This window comes from Cryptomeria japonica, chromosome 1 (assembly GCF_030272615.1).
Source record: "Cryptomeria japonica chromosome 1, Sugi_1.0, whole genome shotgun sequence".
NCBI classification, from domain to species: Eukaryota; Viridiplantae; Streptophyta; class Pinopsida; order Cupressales; family Cupressaceae; genus Cryptomeria; species Cryptomeria japonica.
In genome coordinates this window covers 556578324-556598306 of record NC_081405.1, presented here as the reverse complement: position 1 = coordinate 556598306, position 19983 = coordinate 556578324, and positions in this window count along the sequence as shown.

The window sequence follows — 19983 nt, the reverse complement described above, 5'->3', positions numbered from 1 at the left end:
TCTTCTAAAGTTCACCTTGTTAGGAGCCAAGCCTATTAAAGATTTACAAAAAGTCTTGTTAAGAACAGATCTTGTTAGGGACCACCCGGTTAAGGAATTGACTATAATTCCCTATCAAAAGCAATACCCTGTGAGGAGTAACCTAAATAGAGGTTTTGAAATCCAAGCTAATGGACCACTTGGTTAGAGGATTTGAATAACACTAAGCTTGTTAGAGCTTACTTGGTTAGGAGATTTAACTGCTATAATTGTTAGAAAACAATAGGGGTTTGCTGATCTTTTTGAACAACACTACACTTGCTTGTTCAGATCCTTTTCATGCTGCTATTTGCCTTTACACAAACTACAGATACATTATCCGGTTCGGTAACCACACTCTCATTCTCAACTTACAAATTGCCAACTCTGAAACAAGACAACTCATTGACCTTGTAAACAAAACAATAGGTCGGTAACACAATAAAAACCTAATTCTCTCATAGAGATTACAAACAATTCGGTTCAAGTATGACCGTTAGATTACATAACAATCTCTACACATCATTCAAGATATCCTCGACCGCTCCTTGATCACTGCTTCATCAAACTCTATAACTCATCACAAAGTTTACATTACATGCAATGTACTTGCTCATTCACAAGATAAAAAATGTTATCTCTACCTGCCAAAAATAATTTGAAACTCTTCTCATACAACATGCATACATGTCATAACCATTACCGCTCATCATCAGATCATAAACCAATACAACCGATTCACCAAACTTAATTGGTTAGGGTTTATCATATCAACAGGTATGGCTTAGCGGTTGATCTCACCATTACTTAGCAATACCAGTTTCCTCCACAAACTTACCTATCGATTACAGTTCCCTTCACTAGCTCTTCCTACTGTTTACAACACAAAATTATAACAACATCATTACCGGTTAATTGACAACATAACATTTCATTAATGCAATCTTCATGCAAATGCCAACACGAACAACACTACATGCTGAGAGGAAAAAAATGTTGGTTGTAGATTGTGGATGTTCCAATCAAATGATAGGTGACAAAAATAAATTAACAAAGTTTGAAGATTTGACGGAGGTTCAGTCAGGTTTGATGACAACCCCTCAATTAAAATAAAAGTAAAAGGCACACTAAGAATTAATGGCAAGCTAAAATCTCACAATGTATACTATTTAGAAGAATTGAAACATAATCTACTCAATGTGAGTCAAATGTATGACAAAGGATATAAGTTTACTTTTGACTCCAAGGGATGTAAAATCAAAAAGGAGAGTAGTGGAAAACTAGTTGTGGAGGGCAAGAGAACTAATGACAATGTGTATAACTTGAAGGAATGATATGAGTCACAATGTATGATGGGACAAGTGGATGAGAGCTGGTTATGTCATTGAAGATTAGGCCATATAAATTTTGATAATCTTGTCAAAGTAATCTCAAAGGGATATCTAAGACACATACCTACAATTACCAAGCCAACAAACATCATTTGTGATGAATGTAAAAAGGGTAAGAAAATTAGAGTGATCTTCAAGATAAAAGGAATATTCAACCACAAGGCCACTAGAACTAGTGCATACTGATTTATGTGGCCCTACCAGGACAAGAGATATAGATGGTGAGAAAGTATTTCATGTTGCTCATAGATGAGTTTTCAAGGATGAAATGGGTGACCTTCCTGTAGGACAAGTCACATACATTTGAAAGGTTTAAATTTTTTAGAAAAATGGCTGAGAAAGAAAGTGGATACAAGATGAAATGTTTGAGATCAAACCGAGGAGGTGGGTTTACATCAAATGAGTTTGAAGATTACTGTGAGACACATGAAATTAAAAGGCAATACTGTGCTTCCAGAACACCACAACAAAATGGTGTTGTGGAAAGAAAGAACAAAATAGTCAAAGAAATGGCAAAAACAATGTTGAATGAGTCAAATATTCCTGATGTTTATTAGAAGGAGGCTATCCATACAAAAATATTCACCTAAAATAAAGTATAGTTGAGACTGCACAAAAAAATGATAACTTATGAGCTATGGTATGACAATAAACCCTTTGTCATATACTTCAAAATATTTGGAAGAAAATGTTTTATCAGAAGAGATGAGGATGGACTAGGAAGTTTTGATGCAAGGTGTGATGAAGGCATATTTTTAGGTTACTCAACTTACAACAAGGCATACAAATGTTTCAACAAATGCCTCAAGATATTTCTAGATTAAAGTGTAAATGTAAGAGTTGGTGAAGACTCAAAAAAAGGAAAGAAAAATGTCATAAATAAGTTTGAGGAAACATGTTATGAAGAAGATGAAGAATATGAAGAATGAAAAAGTCACTAAAAAGCTAGCCAACAAGTATGTGCATAAGTATCATCTTGAAGATTAGGTTCTAAGAAACAAAGATGGTGGTGTACAAATAAGAAGGAAACATGCTGCAAACAATGAGAAAATAATTGTTTGCCTTTTGACTAAGATGGAACCAAAGAATTACAATGAAACCAACAAGAGTGAGAAGTGGGTGAAGGAAATGAAAGATCTGGACAACACATTGAGAAGAACAAAACTTTGGATTTGGTACCAAGGCCAGTTGACAAGAATGTCATAGGAACAAAGTGGGTTTATAGAAATAAGGTGAATGAAGATGGTGGGGTGATAAGAAATAAGGCTAGGATGGTCTGCAAAGGATACTCATGGGTAGAGGACATAGATTTTGAAGAAACATTTACCCCTATTGCCATACTTGAGGCCATTAGAATATTTTTGGCATACTCAACATACAAAGGTTACAAAGTCAATCAAAGGATGTAAAATCTAAATTTTTTAATAGAAATCTTGAGGAAGAGGTGTACATTGAGCATCCTGAAGGATTTCAATTGCATGAGAATGAAGATTTTGTATGCATATTAAGGAAAGCACTGTATGGTTTGAAACAAGCACCCAGAGCATGGTGCTCCATGCTAGATAGATACTTACATCATCAAGGCTTCAAGAAGGGATGTGTTGACAACAACTTATACATTAAAAGTGAAGGTAATATCATGCTTATAGTTGTTGTTTATGTAGATGATATTATCTTTGCTGGAAATAAAGAGAGTTTATGCAAAGAGTTTCCTGATCAAATGTAATCATAATTTATGATGTCAATGCTAGGAAGTTGTCCTAATTTCTAGGACTAAAATATCACAATTGAATAAAGGTATATTCATTTCCTAGACTAAGTATGCAAGAGATGTTGAAAAAGTTTCAAATGGAAGATTGCAAGCCTATTAGTACTCCCATGGCCACTGGATGCAAGTTAAGTAAAAATGACGAGTAATCTGATGATGATCAAACCATATATAGATCCATGATTGGGAGTCTTTTGTATCTAACTACCTCTGGGCCAGATATTGTGCAAGCAGTGTGCATGGCAGCTAGATTTCAAGCTACCCCAAAACAATCTCATTAAAGTGTTGTGAGAAAGATATTTAGATACATGCGGAGCAATTTGGATTTTGGCTTGTGGCACCCAAAGAATGATAAGTTTAGTTTGCAAGCCTACACAAATGGCAATTGGGTAAGTTGTGTAGATGATAGAAAAAACACCAGTGGTAGTGCTTTCTTCCTTGGTGACAGATTAGTTTCATGGCACAACAAGAAACACGAATCCATCTCTTTATCTACTATTGAAGTTGAGTACACAGCTGTTGTTATATGTTGTTCACAAGTTCTATGGATGAAGCAAACACTCAAGGACATCCAAGTAGAGTACGCGGGCCCCATATATATCAAATTAGATAATTCAAGTGCTATTAACATCTCTAAGAACCCTGTTATGCACTCAAGAACAAAACACATAGCTATCAAATATCATTTCCCGAGGGAGAAGGAAGCTCAGAAAGAAGTCAAGGTTGACTATGTAAGAATTAGTGAGGAAGTGACTGATATCTTTACTAAACCTTTGCCTAAGGAACTTTTGAATATCTGGGATTGAGTTTGGGTGTCGATCCTCCCTCCTTCAACACTTAATTTAATATAGAGGCGTATAGTTCAAGAGGAGCTCATAGATTCACATTATAATTTCTTGAACCCGTTTGTGCTCTCAAGGTGATGGAGCATAATGGTTATAGTGCTGGGGGGGGGAGACTATTGCCAAACAAGATCAACAAAATGATAGCAAGTGTTGTTGTTGTGTAAAGGGAAGAAGTTGAAGTGTTGCGTATAGTGTAGTTGTCACAGGGAGAGTGCCATGTGTTTCTAGTTGAGTGAAGAAGGTCAAAGGGGGAGATGATGCATAGTTGATAGTTGGTTGTCCTGCCCTTTGCTATTGTTGTCAAAGGGGGAGAAGTTGAGCGAGGTTGACAAAGGTTGGTATCTATGCCAAAGGGGAGATTGTTGGTATTAGATTGTCATTGATGTCAACAATTAAGAAGATGTAGTGGACAAAGATGCATAGATGATAAATGCCATAGAGAACAAGTGTGGCTTGACTAAAAAAAGTGTTGTTACAACATAACATAACACACTGTGTTAGTTGCACAAAAATATATAGAAGATAAGCATGGAGTGAGCTATTGGGACTTGAAACTTGGACAAGAAGACATAGGCCATTGAGTTGGTAAGGCTTTGAGCAAATTGGTTTGACTCAAAAAGTGCAGTTACAGTTATGTTAACAGACCATGTTAGTCACACATAGTTACAAGGAGTGTCATTCACACACTCTTACATGAAACGCATAACACACTGTGTTAGTTGCACATAGCTACAGGGAGTGTCAGTTGCACACTATTAAAACAAGTGCATAACACACCATGTTATCAGTACCACTATCTCGCACTCAACTCTCTACATTGATCAAAGGATACTGGTAATTTGCAATAGGGCATATCAATAACATGATGGTTATGCATCCCCCGTTATCCCATAACATGAAGGGTGGGAAAAAAGTGACCCTGCGGGGTAATGCTAAACTGTGATGGAGGAAGTCAATAGCACAACAAGTTATGTTATCCCACTATCCACAACATACTTGAGTGGAGAGAAATGGTCGCACGGGGTAACAAACATGAATAAATGCACCCCACTATCCCACGACATAAATATTAGGAGAAGGATGACCCTTTGGGGTAACATGAATGCAAAGAAAATGGAGTCTTTTGCCATCCTGCAACATGAAGAATGGAAGATAAGTGACCTTGTGGGGTAACATAAAAGGGAAGGAAATGATGGCCCCTGCTATCTCACACAGAAGAGAACTGAAGGGAGATGACCTTCTAGGGTTAAAAGAATAAAAGGAGATTGAGGCTCCCACTATCGCACACCGAGGAAAAATTAAGAAAGATGGTCCCACGAGGTAAGAAGGCAAGGTGAAGAATGATGCACCCCGCCATCCTATAATGTGAAAGACCAAAGTTAAATTGTCCCTCACGGTAACTAGGGAATGCGAAGAATGAAGCTCCCCACTAGCCTATAGCCAAGAACACTAATAGAAGGAGTCTTGCAAAGTGAAAAAAACAAGTAAAAGTCAAATTAGATTGTTAAGTTTGGTTAACAAAGAAAGAAAGAGCCATTTAATATGGACTATGACAAATCTAAAACTAGGAGACAATATTTTTCCTTTGTTGGAACTATCTATTTTTGAATTTCTCTTTTGGAGGGAAAAACCTTTTGGATATGTAACTAATCAAGAAGAAAAGTTTGTGAATAAGGGAAGTTGTATATGAGTAAGAGATTGTTGTTGGTGTGCAAGAAGTGAAGCTCTATGAAAATAAAGGATAGTGAATAGAGGAGAAAGAGAAGTCTGTAGAGAAGCAAATTTTTGTAGGTACGCATTACACGACGTCAATACATGCATAATACTGCAGAATAGATTGCATGCAGAATAATCGGAAGGTGAAGAGGAGATAAGAGGCAACTGAGAGCAAGAACATAAAGAGATAGAGAAGATAATATAAGTGAATAAAAGAGACCAAAGACCAGAGAGTGCAGAGTCGAAGCTGATAACATAGAAGGTTATCCACATAGAGTGGGACAAAGAAAGAGGAGTCTTCATAAGAAGAAATCAAAGAGATGGGATTTACAATAGAGATCAAAGAGAAGAGGAGAGAAATTGAGAGAATAGTAGATTCAAATAAATCTCAAGTACAAACAACACGTTGTGAGCTGGGTAAGTGCACAAAGATGGTGGTAAAAAAGGGGGGTATAAATAGACACTTTTTTTTTGAAATCAGGTGAACCTAAACTTGGAGGCAAAATTTGAAAGTCATCCACTCAAGATATGAAGATAATCAAAAAACAAATATTGTAGTACTCTGAATCTAGTTTCCAAACTCCTAATTTAAAAAAAAAAATGGATAATATTAAGGGGGCCAAATCCTTCGCACACAAAAAACAGACCTTGATTTTTTCAGAAAAAGTATAACATAGTATCTGACATGCGCATCAAAAATTCATATTTAGATTTAGTATTTTGACAAATCCTTTGGCAAAAAGATAGTTAGGAGCGAGCACTAGAAGATGTATATTTTTTTGTAATTTTTTGTTGAGTATTTGTTTTTTTATGTTTTTTTATGATTTTTCCAATCAAGCACACTACAATGATGTACCTGTTCGTGTGCGAAGCATAAGTTGCATGAAAAAATAAAAAATGCAATTTTTTTTTCAAATTTTAAAGAATCAAGTTCACTACAATAATATATAATTTTTCTAAAATTTGGATAATTATATCAAAAGTTATTAAAAAAATGGTGCACGCATGTCTATGAGAACTATGGAGACACTAGTAAAAGAAATTCAATAATAATATGTTATTGTTGTTCAAATTTTAAAAAAATTATATGGTTAGAAAGCTCAGAAGCTGGGTGAAAATATGGTGGAAATTTAAGAAATACCCACTTGATGATGTGTAAACCTGATGATGACAAAGTCGAGAAACCAAGTTGATAAAATAAAACACACCAAAAAGGAGGGAAATGGAGGGAAATCAAACTTCCAAACCTTAGCTTTGTCATCCAGGCCTATTTCCAAGCCTAAACAGACAAAAGCGCGTATGGGGTACCTATGGTATAAAAAGCTCATAAGCGCTATTTTTACTATAAATAGCGCATACAGGCTAAGTTTGTTTAAATTTTGGGAGTGTTTATAATATGCTATTGTATATATATATATATATATATAACACGTGTATAAACATATAATATATAATTTATATAATATAAAAAATAAAAAATATATAATATATTAAATATATAAACACACATATGTGTGTATGTATGTGTATTGTCTCACTCTCTCCCTCTCTCCCCCTCTCAAGAGCCTACAAGGTCTCTCTCTCTCTCTCTCTCTCTCTCTCTCTCTCTCTCTCTCTCTCTCTCTCTCTCTCTCTCTCTCTCCCTCCATCCCCTCTCTCTTCCTCTCCCTCCATCCCCTCTCTCTTCCTCTCCCTCCAATATATCTTCTTTTTGTTTGTATATATAAGGTGATAAGAAGATTGACAAGGTGGTCAGTTTTCTTTTTAAAAAAAAGAAGATAGGATATAAAGTAGAACGTTTGAAGAAAATGATCGTATTGGTTTCTTTGGATCATCTAGATGTATTGGTCGGATAATATTTATGGGTCGTATGGTGTACTAAGGGGTCATATGGTGTATTATGACCCCTTAGGTGTCATTATGGGTCATATGGTGTTCTATGATCCCTTAAGACACCATATGACCCCTTAGGACTCCATATGGTTTTGTTATGGGTCATATGGTATTCTATGACCCCTTAGAATACCATATGATCCCTTAGATGTCATTAGAGGTCATATTGTTTCCTAAGAGGTCATATGGTGTCCTATGACCCCTTAGGATACCATATGACCCCTTAACACACCATATGACCCGTAACGACACCATATGGTGTCCTTAGGGGTCACAGGATGCCATATGACCCCTCAGGACACCATACAACCCATAACAACACCATATGGTGTCCTAAAGAGTCATTTGGTGTTTTATGACCCCTTAGGACACTATTTGGCATCATTATACGTCCTATGATGTGCTAAGGGGTCATATAGTGTCCTATGACCCCTTAGGATACCATATGACCCCTTAGATATTGTTAGGGGTTGTATTGTGTTCTAAGGGTCATATGGTGTCCTATAACCCATTAGGACACCATATGATATCATTATGTGTCTTATGTTGTTGTATGACCCCTAGGACACCTTATGACCATTGAGGATACCATATGGTGTCATTAGGGGTCATATGGTGTCCTAAGGGGTCATATGGTCTCCTACGACCCCTTAGGACACTATTTGACCCCTTAGGACTCCATATGGTGTCATTATGGGTCGTATGGTGTCCTAAGAGGTCATATAGTGTTTTATGACCTCTTAGGAGACCATTTGGTGTCATTATGGGTTGTATAGTGTGCTAAGGGGTCATATGGTGTCTTATGATTTCTTAGGACTCCATATGACCTCTTACATGTCGTTATGGGTCATATGGTGTCCTAATGAGTCATATGGTGTTCTATGATCCCTTAGGACACTATATGATCCCTTAGGTGTCATTAGAGGTCATATTGTTTACTAAGAGGTCATATGGTGTACTATGACCCCTTATGACACCATATGACCCCTTAAGACACCATACGACCCATAATGACATCATTGGTGTCCTAAGGGGTCATAGGATGCCATATGATCCCTCAAGATTTTGTACGACACATAACAACACCATATGGTGCCCTAAAGGGTCATATGGTGTTCTATGACCCCTTAGGATACTATTTGGCATCATTATAGGTCCTATGGTGTTCTAATGGATCTTATAGTGTCATATGACCCCTTATAATGCCATATGACCCCTTAGATGTTGTTAGGGGTTGTATTATGATCTAAGGGTCATATGGTGTCCTATGAGCCATTAAGACACCATATGGTATCGTTATGTGTCTTATGTTATCGTATGACCCCTAGGACACCTTATGACTACTTAGGACACCATATGGTGTCATTAGGGGTCATATGGTGTCCTAAGGGGTCATATGGTCTCATATGAGCCCTTAGGACACTATTTGACCCCTTAGGACTCCATATGGTGTTATTATGGGTCGTATGGTGTCCTAAGAGGTCATATAGTGTTTTTTGACCCCTTAGGACACCATTTCATGTCATTATGGGTTGTATGGTTTGCTAAGGGGTCATATGGTGTCTTATAACCCCTTAGGACTCCAGATGACCTCTTACGTGTCATTATGGGTCATATGGTGTTCTAATGGGTAATATGATGTTCTATGATCACTTAGGACACCTTATGATCCCTTAGGACTCCATATGGTGTCATTATGGGTCGTATGGTGTCCTAAAGGGTCATATGGTATTCTATGACCTCCTAGGACACCATATGATCTTGTAGGACTCCATATGGTGTCATTATGGATCGTATGGTGTCCTAAAGGGTCATATGGTATTCTATGACCTCCTAGGACACCATATGACTCCTTAAGACACCATTCAACCCATAATGACATCATATGGTGTCCTAAGGGGTCATAGGATGCCATATGACCCCTCAGGATACCATACGACCCATAACACCACCATATGGTGCCCAAAAGGGTCATATGGTGTTCTATGACCCCTTAGGACACTATTTAGCATCATTATAGGTCCTATGGTATTCTAAGGGATCATATAGTGTCCTATGACCCCTTAGATGTTGTTAGGGGTCATATTGATATGGTGTCCAATGACCCATTAGACACCATATGGTATCGTTATGTGTCTTATGGTGTCGTATGACCCCTAGGACACCTTATGACCACTTAGGACACCATATGGTGTCATTAGGGGTCATATGGTGTCCTAAAGGGTCATATGGTCTCCTACAACCCCTTAGGACTCCATATGGTGTCGTTATCGGTTGTATGGTGTCCTAAGAGGTTATATAGTGTTTTATAACCCCTTAGGATACCATTTGGTGTCATTATGGGTTGTATGGTGTGCTAAGGGGTCATATGGTGTCTTATGACCCCTTAGGACTCCATATGACCTCTTATGTGTCGTTATGGGTCATATGGTGTCCTAAGGCATCATATGGTGTCCTATGACCCCTTAGGACACATGCATGGATCCCTAGGATACCATATGACCCCTGAGAATACCTTTTGACCCTAGAGAGGGAGAGAGGGGGAGGAGAGGGAGGTAATGGGAGAGAGATATACCTAAGAGAGGAGGAGAGTGAGATAGAGAGATTGAGAGTGAGAGGGAGAGAGAAGAGATAAATGTGTGTGTGTGTGTGTGTGTGAGAGAGAGAGAGAGAGAGAGAGAGAGAGAGAGAGAGAGAGAGAGAGAGAGAGAGAGAGAGAGAGAGAGAGAGAGAGAGAGAGAGAGAGAGAGAGAGAGAGAGTTGATAAAAGAGGAGAGAGATAGAGATAGAGATAGATAAAGGTTTATAGCCAGAGATGTGATAGAGAGGAGAGATACTTGAGAGAAAGAGAAATGGAGCGAGAGGGGGAGAGAGAAAGAGAGTTAGAAAGAAAGAAATACTTGACAAAGGAAGAGAAAGGGAGGGTTAGGGAGAGGGAGAAAATGAAAGAGAGACACTTAAGAGAGGGGGAGAGAGTGAGAGATAGAGATATTTGAGAGAGGGAGAGAAAAAGAGGGATATATGAAAGAGAGACAGAGGGTGAGGGAGATGAGAAATAGATGGAGAGATACCCAAGAGAGGGAATAAAGTAGAGAGGGAGATGCCTAAGAGACAAAAAGGTAGCGGGTTAAGGAAGAGAGAAGGGGAATGTAGGGAAGAGATGAGAGACATAATGCTGATATGAGCTTGCTGATTACTGAAATTTGACTGTCTGAAATTTATAAGAATACTCAAAAAACTAAAATCTGCATTATAACTCTTAGAGATTTGGAACCACTCTCAAACATCCTGACAATATATACATAAAATATAACTTAAAGTATAAGAAAGATATCCTACTGAAAAACCTAATGGAATGCTAAGTGAATTGCATTTTATTGACAGACTAGAACCGCGTACGCGGTTTTAGTTTTTAAACCGCGTACGCGGTTAGTATGTTTTAAACTACGTATGCGGTTAGTATTCTTTAAATTGCATACACGGTTAGTATGTTTTAAACCACGCACGTGGTTTAGCTTTGGCTAGGCTCGACAAAATGAGCTTGAACACGTACAGGGTTCTTTAAATTTGAAATACCCCGTGCACATTTTGGTGTTTTTCATGTTTTTTTTTGGTGTGTCCACTTTTCTAACCACCATCTTTGTGCACTTATCCAGTTACAAAATTTCATTTGTAACAAGGTGCTTAATTAATATTGAATATTTACTCATTGTATGTCATCTAAGTGGGTGCTTATATTAGGGGTAGGTGCTCATAAAGTTAGGGGTTTGTGCTTCTTCAAGTTGGTGCCCATAAACATTGTAACCAAAAGGTTTTCATTGTGAGGTTGGATTAGATCAATAGACTCTAGTAGCATTTCTCACTGAGGTTTTTCCCACTGTTGGGTTTTCTCGTATATCTTGTGTTGTGTGGTTAGCTTGTGTGATTGGATGAGTTTAATATCTTTGCTCATAGTTTATCAATTTTTGTTATCAATTTCTTAGATCATTTAGAAAACTTACAGTTTTTGATTACCACTAATTCACCCCCACCTCTCAGTGGTCCATTTATGTTCCTTCACTTTGTATGTAGATTATTGATGAATAATAGAACCAATTGAGTATCAGGTACTACACAAGGGAGATGAACAATAAGGGCTCTCCATGTTTGAATATAGTCTAAAATACTCTCACCTCCTTTTTGTTTGGCTCAACAAAGGTCAAGCATGGAAATATCATTTTCCACATTGTAATGATATTGGGTCACAAATCTCTCCAATAAGTCTACAAATGTAGTGATAATACCAAATGGTAACTTAGAAAACCATTCTAGAGATGGACCACACTCTTAGGAAATAGACATAGGAGATAATTATCGCAATATGCAACCTCTTGACAAGCCATATATAATTCCTTGATGTGATGACGTGGATCACCCTTTCCCTTGTATTTATCAAATTTTGATATTTCAAAATGTTTACGGAATGGAAATGATGTTATTGACATTGAATGTATATGGATAAAGCTCATCAAATTTGAAAACCTTCTCAAAATTACTGTCTTGTAAAATTTTAAGAGTTACCTTCATTTCTTCCCATTCAGTGTTGACTGGAAACGACTCAGGAGATGGTGTAGTCGGTTGATAAAGTGGTGTTTGATATTTCATTTGATATGGATGAACATAACTTGATTGGTGTTACAAATAAAATATCTTGTCATGTTTTGGTAAAGAGGAATATTTTTTTGAACAAAAAGGTGGTTGTTGTTGATATTGGGGTGGTTGCGAGTAAGTTGCCACATTTTGTCGTAAGTAATATATTGTTGTTGATACTGCACATTTTGAGGTTGTTGAATTTGAGGAATACCACCTTGCAGATAACTACCTCTAGTATAGCTCAGAAGAGACACGTTAGGCTATGGTGCATTATACAATGGAGGATTTTGATTAATGCCACCTAACAATTGTTGCACATTTAAAATAATTTAAGACAAAGATGGCGCTTGCAAGTAACTAAATCATGGTTGTGAGATAATAGGTGGTGTAGTCACTTGAGGCTGACTTTGAAGCATACTAATGATTTGTGGCATAGATTACAAAGGTGGGGGCACATGTGATGTTGGCATTATGTAACTCATTCTCCCAATCATCATGCGAGAGTCAAAAGTTGGGTAATATCATATAAAGTGCATTTATATTGGGGGGTTTAATATCTCAAAAATGAGGGTGCCATTTATTGCCTATTGGTGAAACTAGGGGGTTTTTAAATTTGGGCTATGAAAAAATGCAATATATGGCACAAATAGGGGGGCTTTTAATTTATGTTTTGTATTGGGAGGGAGTGGAAAAAAAAGTATTCTAGGGCAACATTTTTTGAAAATAGGGGGACTATTTAGTATGCCATGAATGCATGTGATATAACCTAGGTTCAATGTGTGAAGCTCCCATGCCAATAATGGCTTATGTAGTAGGCAGTAGAGGATAAACTTGTATTCCTATGGTCCAAATTGGTGTTTGTGTTGAAGGTAAATTCAATGGTGTCATGACTAGATTGATAAAAGGAGAAATATGTACTATGCTATAAGTGATGGGCATTTGAGTGACCATGGGAATCAAAGTAAGAAGTTGCATAGATAGTGCATTATAAATAACTCCCCTTGAGGCTGGAGATGGCATAAGACCTGATGAATCATGATAGAAAGGTTGATAATGTCTTTCGATTGTATCCATAGGTGGTAATACTATAGATGAAAGTGGGGCACTTTGTTGTGATGGTGTTATCAAATTTTGGACTGAAAGTGGCATTGACAAGGGTTGTTGTGAAGGTACTTTCTATTGAGGCAACCCTTGTAGATTAGGAGTTATAGGCATATCAAGTGACACAATGGTCATACCTTGGGTAACCATATTAGCAAATATTAGATTTTTGTGTCTTTCAGTGATTTCATCTATCATTTGAGCATTGTCTAGGTTTGAAAGAAATTGATTGATGGGATTAACTGGAGCATCAGTTTCATCTGGCTGATTAACCATAGTTTCTTTAGGGACAAATAGATTAAGTGGATCAAAATTGATAGGGACACTTTCTAATATAATAAGATTAACACCCAAGTCAAGATTCAATTGTGGATCAGATGTCCCTACTCCTAACTATGAATATTGTTGTTCCATCACTTGTCTAGATTGAGATCAACTGGTGGTGGACATGAACTAAGTTGAAGTCGAGGATTTGGATTATTTGGTTGATTGATAGGATGATAGACGAGATGATTGATTAGGATGATTTGGTAATCAAATTGTAAATAGTTAAGTCTAATTTGAATGACATAACTTCAAGGCTACTCAAGAGGATAGACTCAAGAAACAAGATAAACCTTGGAGCAGACCTCCGACTTGAAGTAACAAGACCACAATGATATAAAACTAAGCTCTAAGATCGATATAGTCAAAAAATATAGTGATAATAGTCAATAAAACAGGATGTGAGACCAAAGGTGACAAGAAGATCAACTTTTGATTTGATTTGATAAACTTGGAAAGTTTGATGGTTGGATTAAAATATTTGATTTAATCGAAAGATCAATCCTTGACTTAGAAAAAAAGGATGACAATGATAAGATGATGATAGCGCAAGCTGACAAAGGATGTAAAGTAACGATGATAATGATGCAAAATCAAAATGCTGACCAAGATAATGACTCAAAAGCTAAGATGATCAAGATGGTGAGATAAATTATGACCATGGTAAGTGATAATAATGGCGTAAATAGATGTAGACCAAGTTTAGATGAATAAAAAACCTACAGAAACAAAACAACATACTTGATTCTAAAAAAAATTGGACAAAGTAACAAAAAAAGATGCAATCTTTCCACTGCATAGGGCAATGCCATTGTTTTAATAGGAAATCTCACTATTTCAACAAGCGATCCAACGGTTTCAGCAAGCAATTCTCGCAATTTCTATAGATTGGTAAAACTAAATAGATAGAGTGATCCTGTTGTTTCTATAGGTGATCCTATTGTTACTGAACTGGGTAAAAAATAGGGGTTATATAGCATTCTTGCCACTTCTAGACACAATCTCTGTAATGCCCCGCCAGAAACCCTAAAGGAAAATAACAGAACTAGGTAACTAAAGGGTGAAATATTTTTTTTTAAAAGATTGTGTATTAATTATAACAATTGCACGCTTAATATCACAATGGAAGTCTAACGCATGATTTCCTAAGGGTTACCAACAAGATTAATTCACAGATTATATTAACACCATGGTTAATCCAATAGTCAATCTAATTTGAAAAAATTAAATACTTAAATTTTAAACATACTCGTACATCTATATCCCATAATGAAAGAATCTAAGTATCCCAATGCATTTAATTTTTTCATAGATCATTTATACAAAAGATTAAAGCAACTGAATTAACATACATTCCATTGATATAATATTACAAAATCCATAAATACATAGTTTCAAATAATACCACGGATTACAAAGTTACAATGTCAAGGTTACATAATTGTTTGACACAAGGACCACAAGGTCTCAACTAAACAATGATCACAAAAATAAGCTGGTACAAGTACCGGGTAGGTACGGGGTATCATCTCCACCTGGCTTCATAGGTCTGAGCATGCCTTATATTGTCTGATGGAAGTGGAGGAGATAGTAGTTGACCCTATTTTACCCAATTACACTCTTGTGAGTGTCGTCAGTTGGTCATCCTATTAGTTTGTTCAGCCTTTGTGTATTGTCGTTTGACTTTTTCTAAGTCTTTGCTTGGGGTTTGCTCAGTTTGTGTTATCTCTTAGTTGGTATTTTTGAAATTATGTATTTTATGCATTGAGATTATAAATTTAATTAATTAAAAGAAGTTATTAAATTAAGTTGCAAGTTGCATTATATTAGAAATATATCTTATTTAAATTTTAGTGAAAAATAAATTAGATTAATTTCATTTATTGTTCCTAGAATTTAAAAATAATAATAATAATAAATAAATGAATTAAAGAATAAATTAGAATTAAAGTACAACTTTAATTTCTTTTTTTTAGGAAATTAATTAATTTGCATGAGGAAAGAAAAGAAAAAAAGATTTATGCTTATTTCATGTTAATTTATTCCTTTGGTAGGAATTAGAAAAGAAAATAAAATTGCTTTTATTACTAAAATTAAATATTAGGGTTTTTGGGAAAAATATGTGCAACCTAAAATTTTAGGTTAAAAGGGAATATATCTTTTTCTTTTGGGGGAGGTTCACGGAAAAGGAGGTAGAGATTTTTGGAGAAAGAAAAATTATTTGGAGGCTATGTTTTGTTGAAAAAGAAATTATCAGAAGATTGCTGGTAAGAGGGATTGACTTGGAAACCCTGTTGCAGGACAAAGCTCATTCACGTGAATCTTCCAAGAAAGCTTTACAGGTTGGGTTTCTTTGTCTGGTGTTCTTTTGTCTTCTTTAAATAAAAATAATTTAGTTATTTGAATCTCCAATCTCTATTGTGGAGATTCTCATGTTTATTGATTCTTTCCTATATGTTCTAGTTTTTGGTATTGTGAAAATCATAGGGGGTTATGCTGGAAAAATTTTGCCAGATTCACCCTCCTTTGTTCCATAAAAATTTCCTTTGAGTGTTATGCAATTTTTGTGTTCTTCCTGGTTATCGAAATTTATTAAAAAAAAATTTTGGGTTAAGGAAATATTGGATTATGGAAGATATTTGTGTAAATAAAAGTGGAGTAGAGTGGGGATGCATTGATTTTATCTCTATTGAAAATTAATTTTCATCCCTGTGAAAATTAATTTTAATTCTGGTAAAAATTGAAAAAAAAGGAGAAAGGGGTCTGTACATTTTTTTCTATGTATTTGATTTATGCATTTACTATAATTTAATTTTTAAATTTAAAAAAAAAGAAGAAAACACACACACACACACACACACACACACACACACACACACACACACACACATATATATATTAAAATCTGGTTTGGGAAGGAGTCGGTAGTTGCTATCGGTGGTAGCACCTGCTACTGTACGGTAGCATGTACTATCTATGGTAGTACAACTACCGTGCGATAGCAGTAAGTTAATTTGTTTGCTTTTCCCTGGGTTATAATTTGTGTTTTCCAAAATATGGTGCATTCGGGTTTCGTGCCTAGTTTTATTTAATTCAATTTTTAATTTATATATCTATATATATATATATATATATATATATATATATATATATATATATATATATATATATATATATATATATATATATATATATATATATATATATATATATATATATATATATATATATATATATATATATATATATATATATATATATATTCATATATAAATTTTTTTTAAATTTTGGGCCTTATGTCATTTAAGTATTATTTAATATTGTGCTTTAATTCATGTTTTAATATATATAATTAATTCAGAATTTGGTTATTTCTAGAAAAGCTTATAATTTAAGATTCTATATTTATGCTTGGAAATACATTAGGAGATTAATTTAGCCATATTGATCAAATGACAACTCTGATTTTCTTTTATTAATGAGATGTATTTCCTATTTTTTTGAAATATCTACATTTGCAAGTAATTAATGCTTTTTACTATTTTTTTAAAAAATTGCATGTTATAGGATCTTTAGAATAAAGGGTATTCTCTGGTAAAAGAATATTTCATTGTAAATCTGATTTGAGTTATTTTCTTGTTACTAAGGTTGTTTTACCCCTTAGTCAGGTGTCGTATAACCCTGTTGATGTGAGCCATTGTGTGTTATGTTTCCAAATGGTCAATCCTGGGTTAGTGATTGTGTATCCTTCACTTGTGGTTTGTCAAGATTAGATATGGTTGTTAGTTTCACCATAAAGTTCTCATAGAGAGAGACCTTTCCTGTTAGTGTCCTATGAGAGAGAGTGGCTTTCGGGCGAGGGTCATGCCCAAAGAGGATGGTAGGATAACCCCTCAAAAGTTAGTTAAAAAGTGATAACCTAATAATTGATTAGGGGGTGGGTAGCTAAAATATTAATTAAGATAATGTGCCTCGCACATGGTTGAGTGCTTGTATAGGCTCAGGATGTGGTGAAAAGGCCTGGAATGGAAAACTTATCACCTTGTCTTCACGAAAGGATTGGTAGGGTCCCCATGATGCTTAGATGGAGCCAGGGTTCAGGAGAGGTTACCAGGATAACCCAGAATGGGGGTCGTGACCTATGGAGGCCTAACTAGGGTAACCACCTTAAGCCATGTGATGACACTCTCTCCTTAGAGTCACTAGTGTTGTGAGTTGAGTCACATGGATGTTTGAGGAGTCATGTAGTTCTATCGTACTTGTCTTATTTTTCTTGCTTGAGGGTCTTCTACTATCTCCTAGCATGGTAGGGTGGTTCCATTTTGGGATCACATGGTCGGGTGGTAGTGCCACTTCCCATTGGATGTTCTAGATTGTATCTTCAGGTGAGGAAAGGCTTCACTGGTGTTTCTTGGTTCATGGTTCATGTACCAACTTATTTTTGTGATCATTGTTCAGTTGAGACCTTGTGGTCGTTGTGTCAAACAATTATGTAACCTTGACATTGTAACTTTATAATCCATGGTATTATTGGAAACCATGTATTCATGGATTTTGTAATATTATATTAGTAGAATGTATGTTAATTCAGTTGCTTTAATCTTTTGTATAAATGATCTATGAAAAAAATAAATGCATTGGGATACTTAGATTCTTTCATTATGGGATATAGATGTATGAGTATGTTTAAAATTGAAGTATTTAATTTTTCTAAATTAGATGGACTATTGGATTAACCATGGTGTTAATATAATTTGCGAATTAATCTTGTTGGTAACCCTTAGAAAATCATATGTTAGACTTCCATTGTGATATTAAACGTGCAATTGTTATAATTAATGCACTTAATCTTTAAAAAAAAATAATTTCACCCTTTAGTTGCCTAGTTGTGTTATTTTCCTTTAGGGTTTCTGGTGGGGCATCACAATCTCTCTATTTTAGACTAGATCAGATGATGAAAATGGAGATTCTTGAACAACAAACTCACTATTTCTGGATAACTTTGGAACTTGATTTTTGGAAAAAGATGTAATTAACAGAAAGAAAATCAAGCATAACACAAGGTATCTGACTCAACTGAGATAATGAGGTCCTAAATCAGCCCAAGTGTTTACAATTACTAATACGAACAAAACAAAATATAGTTGCAAACATGTACTTCCTAGGCTGGAAATTTGATACTACCTACTGAATCCCCACTTGGATTTCCCCAGATACCTACACAAGGTGGACAAAAAGAGTTTTCAGTGGTGCTAGCTCACCACCACAGTATCTTGGTCACACCAAAATATCATACCTCGAAGACCCAAAGATCTTGTGAATCTAGGGAAATTTATCTCAACAATGTATGGTACAAATTGAGGTGGCTTTGGAGGTCCAACCTCTTGCACAAATAAGAAAAAGGGTTCTGGGTTGCTAAAAAATTTGGTTCATAGTGGAGGAACTTCTGGAGTAAATCTGGGGGCTATACATGCAACAAATATCTCATTTAAGAGATATCCCATCCTCTAGAACACAGGTTTTTACACATCTTCCATACAAACACTAGGGGATTTTGATTTTCGTCAAGACCACGAAGGAAATTTCATGTAGATACTAAGGAAAACCATTGGTATAACACAACTACACCATTTGATTATGGCTTTCACCAAAATCATGAATATTTATATATTGAACCGAAAGAAAGTACCACTTGGGTTGTTCCTTCTCACCTGACATTATTGGATACTTGGGAGGCAAACCCTCTACCTTGAAGGATTTTAATGTTGATTCCTAGACAATGATGTGAATATGGCGAAGATGCCTCAAGATAACGATAATACTCAAATGGTTGAGTGTCACTGTAATGTGGAAAATTGATTTAGAATTTGCAACATTGAAGGGAGAAACCACTAAATCAATTTCACTTGGGAAACAATACATACAAAAGAGGAAGGGAATCTACTAGATTTAATCACAAATTTGATAAGGACTGAGTACTAAATAGATTGAATTAGTTTTTGATTTTGTCTTTTGTAAGTTGAAATGCTGAATTAAGGTAAAATGTAGAAAAATGAAGGTAAAACTGAGAAAACTATGAGCTATAGGTGCGAGATTTTTGCATGCACCTGGATCTTAGAAATATATGTAATTTTGGATCTGATCCTCGAAAATGCTCCAAAAATGTTGGGACTATGGTGGTGGGTGCCTTGGTCCTCCTAATTTTTTGCGCACCGAAAAGGGTTGATTTGTCTCTACAAATAATGCTTATTTTGAAGATCACAACTTTGTACTTGTTTCTTGCACACACAAAAGA